Source organism: Falco naumanni, chromosome 10 (genome assembly GCF_017639655.2).
Source record: "Falco naumanni isolate bFalNau1 chromosome 10, bFalNau1.pat, whole genome shotgun sequence".
NCBI lineage: Eukaryota > Metazoa > Chordata > Aves > Falconiformes > Falconidae > Falco > Falco naumanni.
Window position 1 is genome coordinate 23,139,328 of NC_054063.1, and position 12,264 is coordinate 23,151,591.

Genomic DNA, 12,264 nt, shown 5'->3' on the forward strand with positions numbered 1-12,264 from the left:
AGATCGTTATTAAAACACAGAAGGCATAGAAATAAAATTAAGGATAGCACCAGTTCTCTGTGTGCTGAATACACTGAGGAAATAAAAGGTCCTTCCATTTCTAATAAAATCTGGATATGAATTGCCTCATAAGAGCTTAAATGAATTATATTCAGAGGCCATAAAGAGAGGAAAGAGAGAGCTTGGAGCCTTCCAACTGCGGGATGACTGCTCTCCTTGCCTTGATCTGCAGCACGACAAAATGTCCCGTGAAAGCTTCAGAACCAGATGCGATATTCTGCTCAGAAAGTGAGCTTCAGGACTTGATGAAGCTCTTGAGTCACAGGTCTACAGGTCATTGAAGTCCCTCCTGATGAAACAGCAATCCCATTGAAGCTGCTGGAGCTCTTCCCACCACCTCCCGAAGGCTCAACCATCACTAGTTCCTGCTCAAGTTCCTTGATGGTGGAGGGAGGACGGACCTGCAGAGGAGCAGTGGCTTCTTCTCAGCCCTGTGCTTGCCCCATCCTGATCCTCCCAGGGTCCCAGGAAGGATTTGGGATATGGATGTGGTTTCTCAGCTTCTCCATCTCAGTGCTGGAAGGTGAAGGCTGGTGAGGAGCATGCCCCACTTCGTCTTCCTTGTAAAGTCCCAGTGTCCCCTTGACAACAGCATGTACCTGCTGTCCCAGGACATCACCGTCCTCATGAGATGCAGCTTGGAGAACACGCGTTCTTTTAATCATGCGTGTTATTGGGTGGGGGGGTTTGTTTGGCACAAGGAGTTAGCTGGAGCAAAGGGGACTGTGCCTAACTCAATAACGGAGAAATTAGCCCCCCACAAAGCCTAGGACTTCACTGTGCTTATTGATTGTTTGTCTTAAATAGAAGCAGTGCCAGGCATCAGAGGGAAGAGGAGAGTGCCGAACTCGTGTACTCCTGGTAATGAATAATCATTAAACTCCAAAGGACTTTATTATTATTACCATTAATTCTAGTTGTGCTGTGCCCAGAGACATGGAAGGTGGAGATAGATGAGTTTGTGCCCTACTTACTACAGGCTACATTTTATCCTGGTAATATGAGAAAATTGATCATTTCTTAAGTGAGAAGACTGATAAAATCACTGACTTCAGAGGAGCAACATCACTGCTATCAGATGTTCAACAAGCTCACTGGAATGGTGCTGGAAGAAGGGTCATATTCCTCTTCTGTATGTCTTAAATTCAGGAGGTGGCTTGCCCTCAGTTTCCCAGAGGCAGGAGGGCAGCAGTTAACCCTGTCCAGCGTCCGTGCCTTCACTTGTGGGCAGGATTCCCCTCCATGCTAACCCACCCCTGCACAGGCTGGGCATCTCCCCGTCCCATTTGTTGTCCCTCTGATGTTTTTCATGCCCTGAAGTCAGAAGAAATTGCTGAAAGTGAAGAAAAGCCACAGAAAGACCCCTCCAGCTATAACAGGGATGGGCCAACAGTCAGAGGTTTAATGTCATTCCTTTAAAGTGGTTTGGACTGAAAGTAAAATACTGTCAAGATGTGGGAGCCCCGCTCTTCTTCACACTCCCAAAATTACTCAAGCACGTTCCTTTGTAACTCACTGTGTTATGGAAATGCCCTGAGCAGGAGGACTTATTATTCTTCTAGAAAATAAAAAGCAAAACTAGCTATAAAACACCCACAAAAAATGTCTGCCATCGTTTGTGCAGATCAAAAGGGAGGTGCGATCTGCTTGCTGGTTTTTGGGTCTTTGGGCAGCACGTTTCCTAATTCTCTCTTGAGCTGAACCAAGATGAAGTTGGGTTGCTTTCTGCAGTACTACCTTTCCAATTGGAGATGTTTCTGTATTTCTTGGCTCAGAGTGGAAGAAATGGCCATCAATGTCTTCATGACCCTTCCAGTGAGACCATTAGGGTGAAAAACGAAATCCATCAGTTTAATGGGTTGGTTTGGTAGAAGAATTTTAGAGGGAGCTTATAGTAGTCTTGCTCTTAATTCAACTATTTCCTATTTACATAATACACATTACTGGTTTAGTTAATACTCCGAGGAATGGGCTAGGAACATTTATTTTCGAGAGGGAAAGCCATTCCTGAGAGACCCCGTGGCCCTGGGGGCACACCTGCTTTCTGGTGAACGAGTTGAAAGCTAGGACTCTCTGCCTTGTATTTTTTCTTGTGATTTTTTGCAGGCCATGCCTCGCTCTCTTGTGCTCGCTCAGCTGAGAGGGCTGTGTTTACAAGGTCACTCGAGAGCCGGCAATACAGACCAGGGGCAGGTGGGCATCTCCAAAGTGCTGGAATGGGATGGGGACCTGACAGCACCATTCTCTAGGGAAAATAACCCACTAACCCTGCCTGCCCCTGCAAGACTGTATGGTAAATCTGCAATAATCTTTGATGACAAATGGCCTGGGAAGTGATAAAAGGGGGAAGCTCATGTTCTCTTGTGAGAAGGAAGATAAGTTACTTCTCGATTAGCAGGGACAGCAAATGGAGGCACTTCCAGCTGCACAGACGTTATCTTGACATTGCCTGTTCAAGTTAAATGCCTAATGATGACAATTACCATGAATTAACTACGGAATATGTTTTACTGTGTTTTGTGGTCCCGAGGGCTAACATGCCAGAAACTTTTAAAGAGAATAAAAATATAGAAGAGGAGGCCTCCATACAGGCTCATTTTGGATTTGTAATGCCTGATTACTAAGAATTTTACATAGCCAAAAAATTGCACTTGATACTCGTGTCGTCCAGGTTAAGCTTCAGCATGCTCTGTCTTCATAAATAAAAACATGGACAAGCAGACAGGTCCCCAAATGACAGACAGAAACATGCCTGAGCACAGGAATAATTTTTTCATTCTTTAGGCTGAAAACTGGGATGGCCTTCTCGGTAAGCTGCTGAGCTGTTGGCTTGCCATCTATTTCACAGGATGCCAATGCAAGTTCTGATTTTCATTGCAGAAGTCAATGTGAGTTTTGCTCATTATCTTCAACCATCAGAATTCAGATCCAAGAAAATAAAGTTACAAGAACTCAGCAGGACTCAATTTTCACTCCCTGGATTTCAATTTGACAGCAACAATCCATAGGAAAAATGTGAATATGCTTTTTCCTGCAGACAGAAATGAGAGGGTGCTGAGAGCTCTTGTGTTGTTTGATCACTTTAAAGCCTTTCCTGCAGAAATTGAATTGGTGAAATCCTGCTTGAAATGTGCTGGGTGCATTTACAGGTGAAGAGGTGAGATGAGTAAAGCTTCCTCAGCTTGGAATAGCCTCCCCAAAACTTTCATGTTTATCCACTTAAATACAAGGGCGAGATTTTTTTCTGGCTCATCTATGGATGCACTCTGTGTACTTCTCGTTTAGTGATCCACTTCACCACAGAAAAAAGAATCAAAGAGGTTTCAGCCCTTTCCCCCGCCTCAGCCTTTTCTGTCTTGTAATGTTAATAAGTGATAATGCTTCATGATTTTTTTCACAGGCTATTGCTGCTGAAAATTGCTTTGGTGCATTGGGACTCTTATTCACTGGGTGTATCAAAAACTTTCTGCAAAGCACAGGAATAAAGACCAAGGAAATGTTGTGGCTAGAGATCCTATAATGGTCTGACCTTTATCTTGTCCCAGAATCAACTTTTAAAGGGTGGGTCCTGTTCCCCCTCGCCAGGCATGTGAGGGATGCTCGCGCAGATTGCTGCCTCCCTCCCTTGCCCAGTGCACCATAACTCACACATCAAAAGGCAGCACTTCCCATCCAGCCTGGGGAGTTGTTGGGAACAGTGCGAAGCTTTTGCTTTTCACAATAAACTAAGCTCAAATCTATAAAATTAAAGGCTGAAGAGCGTATTACCTGGGGTGAAGACACTTGTGAAGAGGAGCTGGGGCAGCTCTGCATCTCCATCCCTGCAACCTCCACAGAGCTGCTGCCAGCATGTCGGGCTCTGGCAGGGGAGCGATCTCTGGGATTTGGCTATCCAGTATTTCTTTTGAAATGGTGGTAGCTGAGGCGTTCATGCAGCCAGGAGGAATGGGAAGGGCTCTCTGATACAGCAAATCATTTATCTCATATGAATCTGCGACAGAGCAAACCCCAGCCTCCCTTCAAGGCTCCAGCAAAGGTGTTTTGTATGCGGTGGCGTTATCCCCGGCACGCGTGTCACCATGGCAGGGAGCCGACGGCTGCAGCCTGTACAGCGGGATGAGGGACGATAATATCTGAAATCCTTTTGCCTTTCAATACAAAACCAGCAAGTCCTCCACACACCCCCTCATTGCCCCCCACCAGCACCACCACGTGCATGTATAAATACAGACACTGGGATTTCATTCCTGGAGCTTTTGGCTTCTTTCACTTTAAGCCCCCAGCCCCAGGGGGAACTTGCAATAGGAGTGGCTGCACAAGTGATACTGCAAACTCAAACCCATCAGGGCGACCGGTGCCCCCTAAGTGCTGTGGAAGCGCTGGGAAGCAGGGGCTATATCACGGAGCATTGCCTATTTTTGCCTTCTTATTTTGGCTCTGAGAAATGCTTTTGGCCTCTGCTGTCCTTCAGTGTTTCCCAAGAGGGCTGGACACAGGTGTTTCATGGCACAGCAAAAACAAAACAAGCTATCTAATACGTGGGTGCGATGTAATAGCTTCACTGTCATGTCCATTTGGAAGGATGCTTTAAGGCAGCTGTATCCCAGGCTTGCAGAGGCACTGGCAAAGGGTTTCTAGACTCACAGTGTACCATTTCTGAAGAGATAGCAGCTCTGGATATTAAGTAGCCTTTAAGAGAACAGGAGCAGCTGCACAATGTTTTTGTAGACCGAAGGTGCAGCTCTGGCAGTACTAAATCTGAAGAGTCAACAAGCAGATTAAACAGTACAGTTAAGCTCTCAAAGCTGAGATATCCAGCCTCAGGCTTGCCAGCGAAATCGGTTATGAGAGACCGTAATTGAAAGGAAATCTGGTATTTCTAAATCCCACAAGGTTTGGAGGCTGGGTGAGCACAGGCTGGGTGATGGTGGTGTGCCTATGCTGGTGTGTGTGCATCCATCCTATGATGAACCATTTAACCTTTCTTGTAAGCATCCACAGATCATCTTGTTCAATATTACCATAGTAATTAGCACTTGCTTGCATCAAAGTCTAGAATAAACTAATTTATTATTTATTACATCTACTTCTCTGTATTTTGCCCTTTTGTGTGGAAAAGGGTGAGTGCGTGTCTGGTTTGGATTTTTGATCACCATTTTTTTATTATCCCATGCCACAGCTTCTTACATCCTCCAGCTTTTACGTCCCATACATGGAGGAACGGTGCTCTGAAGTGTCTCTCGCCCATCACCTACCAGATCTGGAGTCTGGCCTTGGTCAGCACCACACAAGGTTCAGTTCAGCCTCTGAATACTGAGATACCCCTGCCAAGGTTTGGGGGTTTCTATGCGAAGCCCCAGCCCTGCTGTGCAGGTTGTGTTGAACAAAGTGGATTCCAGCACTCCTTACCCGCAGGGGGTTTGGATGCCACGTAGCCCTGCATGCTGCAGTGGCGTGTGTCAAGATGAGAAAGCACAGCTACGAACCCAAGAGATAGAGCTGGAATCAGACCCCAATGGCTAATTGAGCTGCTGGCTGCCAGCTGGACAGGAGATCGATGGAGAGATACACCACAATAATTTTATGAAGAATGGAGACACGTGTTGCATGTGCAAATAAGATTGGAAATGTTGCTGCAAACCCATTCTTCAGGGAAAGGACAGGGTAACAGCAAGTGCTCTCCCTTTTCACCTACCCAGCAGAGAACAGCTTTTGCTCAAGGTGCCAACCTTTATTTCTCAGAAACAGTTTTACTTCTTCCTTCTTCCCTGGACATAAATGCATCTGTTTTCTTTTGTTATTCAGGAAAAACTGAGGGAACAAACCCTCACTTATTCTCACTGTTCAACTTTGATGAAACCATAGCTTAGAAAACTCTACATATTAATAGTGTGAATCACTTAAGTGAGGTACATTATGCTTTCAATTTCCATGATGCTTTTAGTGTAGGCAACTTATCAAGGGCTGCTGTTTAATCTTTTGTAGCAATCTTGAACATTAAAGCCAGGTTATTTCACGAAGGGATGTATTCCTTCCACTGGGGAGGTTAATATCACCCATTATTATATTTGACATTTGGGTCTGGCATATTATTTTTCATACCACGTCTGAACGTAACTACCCACTCTTCGCATGAACAATGTTGAAGTGGGTACATTTCAAGAGTCTGCACACATCCATAAGAGTCATCCTAACAGCCTCATCTCTGTAAATAAGAAAAGACAATTTCATGAACAAAACGGGGACTGTCAATTCAGGAAATGAAATTTTCTCTAGTGGGTAAGCAAGCAAAGGGTAACTATCGTTGCTGTGCGTGCCTGCTGAAGGAACTACAAAAGGGGAGCGAGTGCTGTGCTCCTTGGAGGAGCAGCTCCAGAGCGTCTCACTTGAAAGCATCCCTGAACAAACACTACTGAGATGCAGCTGATGTGCAGCCAGGCCTCCCAGCTTCTTGCAGAGGTTCCTTTCATAATACAACCCACAACATGGCTTAGAGGTCTGCTTCCAGCCAGAAACTGGGATTTATTTGAAGAGACAAGGTCCAGAAGCTGACATCTCAGACTGAGCAACACTTTATGTCCTTCAAAACTGATGGACTCTGGCTGACTGTCAGTGCAAGGCTGCTCGAGTATGAGCCTCAAAGGACTCTTCAGTGCTGAAGATGGGGAAATTCACCTTGAGTCTCAGTGCTGGCCTGGTGAAGATGGTAATTCTCTGTTAGGGTAAGTGCCTTTCATTTAGCAGTCAAGGGAGCCGGTGTCATGGACATCAATGACGCACCCATGTCTCCATGTGGATAGATCTGCCAGCTTCAGCTGTTAGTGCTCTTTGAACCCCACTAGCTTCCTTTGTCTTTGTTAAGAACAAGCTATTGAAGGTGAAGCTCTAGACACCACTCTGGACACAAATAACTTGAGGAACTTCCTGCCACAAGATCTCAGCAATATCTGGAGCTGAGCAAGATCTTAACAAAACCAGGGCATTTTGACTTTAAAAGTTAGCTCCTTCGTCCTGTTGCTGTTGTTAGCTAACTGCAGTGCATGGAAGCCACAGCACCTCGATGTAGCCTTTGGATGTTTGTTTGTTTTGTTTTGTTTTAAATCGCTGTCCTATTTTGGGCTTTGTTTGTTCAGCCTTAGAGCCGTAGTTATGTCTTAATGAACTATGAAAACAGAGCAGTGGACGGAAAGGGAAGAATAGGACATGAGGATACAGCAGTTCAGGAGAGGGCAAGAGTAAGTGGAATTAAATTACCACCAATTTTTGAGGCATGACAGTACATTAGTGGATTTCATGGAGGATTCAAACAACTCATTTTGAAAAAATTCTCTTCCCAAAATTCCAGGTCATCAAACATCATTTCCACAGTCCCTTCCTTTGATTTATGTTCAAAGCTAGCTGGTAATGCTTCCATAATCTCTTCTGCCTTTGTCTTTTATCTGCTCATAACACTGAGACTACAGTGGGGGAAAGACCCCAGACAGCAGAGGCAGCACCTCTACCCTTCATTTAATGCAGTGCAGGTAATTCAAGGCAAAAGGGACTGTGTAGGACTACGGTACCAGACCTAAGCAGACAACAAAAGAAAGGATACCCCGTTTCCAGGCTCTCTGAGCACTGCCTGAGTAAAGACACTGCTACATGGGATCAGAGCCAGCTGCCCTTTGCTACCCAACACAGCCCAGTGCTCCCTGGGGAGACGGTTGGGTAGCAGAGCATCTCCTGCAAGTGGAAGCTCTACTTGACAAATCTGAGTAGATCTAATAAAAATGTAGGGCTTCATCGTAAAGAAGCAATTTGAGTAATTGCAAAACTCTCTGAACTCAACAGGGCTAGGATTTCAGTCTGAAATTCCCATATTGTTCTTATTTATATGTTGATACAGTCACAGTCATAGAAAATGTGGCTGGGAGAGGGCATCAGGACATCACAGAAATCCACTCCTCTGTCTATCTATACCTGATCTATCATATCCTGTCCTTTTTTCACAAACCTTACAAACTTGGAGACTTCACTGTTCCCCACACAATTGGCTCCATTGCCTCAGTTTCCTTACTGCTGGGGAGGTTTCTCCAATACCTAACTCCTACCTAGCATGGGTTAGGGGAGCTCCAGAGGGGAGTTCAGGGTACAGACAACCTTGCCTGCCATTGCAGAAGTAGCCGAGTAGAATATTCTGTATTTTATAAGATGTACCTTTGGGCTACCCGATGGCTTTCTCTGCATCAGCCCCAAATTTTTAAATAGACCTGTTTTCACCTGTGGCACAGCATTGCTTAAACAGAGCTGCTCATGGGTGGGAACAGCTCTGGTCAGAGGAAGCCCCCTTGTGAAATGCACCTCTGGACCCCCTCTCCTCTCCTTCTTGTCCCCAAACACACATGCTTCTGCATTCAGATCCGGTTCTAATGGGGATTGCTGTACTTTTATTGTGGGGTTTTTATGACTGCAATTTTGTTTAACATTGCCCCTGAAGAGCTCTGTAGTGTTTTTCAGAGCTCCAAGTACAGGAGCTCCTTGAATCTTTCCCCTAAGTGTTCCTGTTGCTGTCAGGAAAGAATATTAGAAGAGTGTGGTCCTGGCTTCCACTTTCTCATTTGGAGTCTGTGATTCATGTTTTATAGCATCCCACTCCCATTACTGCCAGCTCTGCTTTCCCGGGGTTCGTTCTGCAGTGTCTCATACAGCAGGAGGACTAATGAGTATTTATCTCCCATGGGTTTGTATCCTTTATCCTATATCTGTCCCCTTACTTCAGTAACCTTGATCCTGTGTCCTGCCCCTTCAGACGAGACAGAGCAGTGGGACGGCTGCTCTCCAGCTGCACGGATGCAGACTGGTCCACCAGCATGGGCTGGCCAGCCAGCAGCACCTTGCCAACAGAGGATGCAATGGATGAAGTTTTCTGGTTTCATTTGCTTTACTCAGGCCATGCTTTTCACAAAACTTGTATTTGAGACCCTTCCTTCCTTTCTTCTAACCATCCTTCCATCCATAACCGAATGATTTTAAACACTGGTGGTGAACTGACCATGAGAAGCAGCCACAACTCCTGGCACAGTTGCAGAAACCTTATCTCCTTTGGAAACCAGGATAGAAATCCAGTTGCAAGGATTTTGAAAGTGCAGGGAGGGGATTCACCGGCAAACGATGCTACAGATAATTCCTATGAGGGGATGCTTGTGAATGTCATTTGATTAGAGCTCATCAGCATTGTGGGGTAGAACAGCTGGGCTTGTTAATGAAAATGCTTCTTCTATCAACATGCAACTATTTTGCAAGGCAGGATTATTTCAAACAAAATTATGATTTGTGAGAAAATGAAGATTTCTTTACTATCACAACGTCTGATTGTTATATTAGGGAGTCAAATGTGATCTTGAATGGAGTTTTCAGAATGAAACTGGTTATTTATAGGCATACATCATAAAAAGAGGTCAGAACAATGGTCTCAATTGAAGAGAAGCTCATTAATTTTTTTCTCTTCCTTCTTTCTGCCAGGGCAAACAGCTGCTTTTGGGCTGCACTCAGTGTGGACCTGTCTGCAGAGCAGTGGTGCCGCAGCACCAGCGGCCGGCTGCACCGGTGGGAGCTGCCACCTCTCCTCCTCAAGGACCATCCCTAGAGCAGAACGAGCCCCCGGGATTGTCCTAGTAGGTGGCGAAGCCATCAGCTGCATGCGGCCATTATTTCATTTCAAACTTATTTGGCTAGAGGAACCAAGTGACTCTTGCAGTGGTAGCGAACTAGGAACGCCGGGGAGTCTCCAGCACTGGTGGTTTCCCTGGGTACCTGTGCTCCAGCTGGGGCTGGGGGTTCCACCTCAGGGATCCACCACGGGAGTGTTCCCCCGTTCAGCTCCAAGCAGTGGCATTAGCAAACACTGCCATGCTCCGTCACGCCTGCTGCAAGGGTGGGTTGTGTTCCCCCTGGGCTTGTGCTGAGCCTGGCACAGCTCCCCCCACCCCCCCCACCCCCCGGTGCACCCTGCTCCCCCCAGCTGCTGGTCTCAGGGCAAGACCCTGTTTTTCTAAGTGCTTTGGTGGGCTTTGCAATAGTCACGGGCTGAGTTACTGAGAGGCTGAGCCTTGCTTGACTGAGCCTTCCATATTCTGGGAAATGAGATAAACACTAGCACAGGCTTTGCATTGCTAATTAGCACACAGTAAACGAGCTGGCATCCCCTGCAACAGGTGCTGATGATGGGCTCACAACGGCTGGTTTTGCATGGTGGTAACTGGGATCTGAGCAGGGATAACTGGGATCAGTTCTACTGAACAGCTCTGCTGCAGGAGACCTGTCTGGCATGGAGGAGGCATGGTGATGAAGCAGGACATCACCACTGCACCTTCGATCCTGAATAGTGCATCCCAACCTCATTCCCAGGCCAAAAACGGGAGGATATTTTTCCCGTGGACATGTGCAACAGGAATGGATGCTTTCAGGCTGGGCTCATCCCAATCTAGTCCCCAAACCATCCCAGAATCCTGACTGCTCCCATCTCTACTAAACAGATTTGTGCCTGCAGCTCAGCTGCTGGGGCTGGAAAGCATTTGGTGTCCTGCCCCGTAACTCATCTTGCAGCACAAGTGAAGGCAAAAAGTCTAGTTAAAACATGATGGAGGAGAATGGTCCTGACAGTTCAATTAATGCAAGGATTGGGAGATAAAAATCCAGCAGAAAATGTTACGTACGTTTGTACAGATGGTACTTACTAGATGGAAGAACAGCAAAATGATGGCACCTCCTATGAGAATTAATACGAGCCCATTTAATTGCCCAGGGAGAGCTAAGGGTGAGCGTTTGTGTGCCTAGCTCTTCACACTGGCTTTTATTTTTGCTGTTTGAACACAGCACCACTTTAAACTGTTTTTTTATACAGGTAAGAGTGAAAACAACAATAAGTCCTTCATCGTGAAGTACAGAAACATTATTCTTCTCTCAGGCTTCTTTGTCAGTCATGGTATATTATGCCTGCAAAAGCAAACACTAGCCCACCTGTGTGCCCACTAAATCATATTAAGCTCCTACAAAATACAATGCTCTCCCCATGGACTAGAAGTTCTTGCTGAGAAGCCCAAGGATGCCATGAATTGACCAAAGAAGTGAAGGACTTAACTGTTTTGTTTTTTTTTTTTAATGTTTCTTCTTTGAAATCCACCAAATTGAAGCCCTGTTACTGCCCAGAGCCATCTGCTTCCTATTGCTGGTAATGAAGGCCAGACTATTTAGCTCCAGCCTCCAATTTTGCTCTTCATTATTTGCTGGCTAATCAGAGCTACTTCACTAGGGAAAATAACTGTTTCCGTGTGCTAGCCTAGCCACAATATGCTTTGCTCCAACTGCTTGGCTGCTGTGTGTGCATGACTGCATCTGTGTGGCAGATGCAAACAGCTGTGAAACCTGCGCTGCAAAAATGCATGTGCTTTCCTTTTGGTTATTCCTTTCTTTAATCTTAATAGTTTGGGTGTTTGGTTATCGCTGTGTGAGCTGTTCTGTGTGTTGGGTCCTTGGGGCTGTGCCGAGGAAGCTGGGTTGGGTGACCCTGTGGATGCAGTGGGGTGAGGTGAGCTGTTCCCTGGGATGAGCTGAGCTTGCTTCAGGTAACAGAGGCAAAGCCCAGGCTGGGCTTCTCCTGTGGGGAGAGAAGTGTGAGTAAGCCATGGATCAGGCTTTCTTTTCCAGCATCTGGCAGTGCAACCCTGTCTGAAAGCTTGCTGGGGTCTGGTGAGTAGGTGAGGCAGATAGGAACCTCCATCTCCCTTTTTCCAAGGGAGTGGTATCTCAGGAACAACCTGCCTGTGCTCAAAAGCTTAAGTAGCTTCCCCAGTCTTGCAGGTAGGTAGGTGATGGGCTTTGCTTTAACCACAGCTGCAAACTTGGACCAGAGTCAGAGTCCTGCCTGTTTGCTGCCAGGCACCACAACTTCGGTGCAGACAAGGCTGGTGTCTCTTCATCTCATCTTCACCGATCAAAAAGGAATGACCCAAAGTCTTCAGGGCATCTGTGCTAGCAGCAGCGAGGTGAAACTGAGCCTTGGATCCTGCCCTCCTCCTGCCTGGGCATGGTTGGCTGGGCACTTCCCAAAGTGGGGCTGGACCCCGGGCTCCTGCCTCCATCGCCTTCTTCTCTGGAGGGCTGGATGGTTCCCCATTCTCCCAGCACTGACCCCAAGGGCTGCACACACCATTTCGGTCTCTCCCT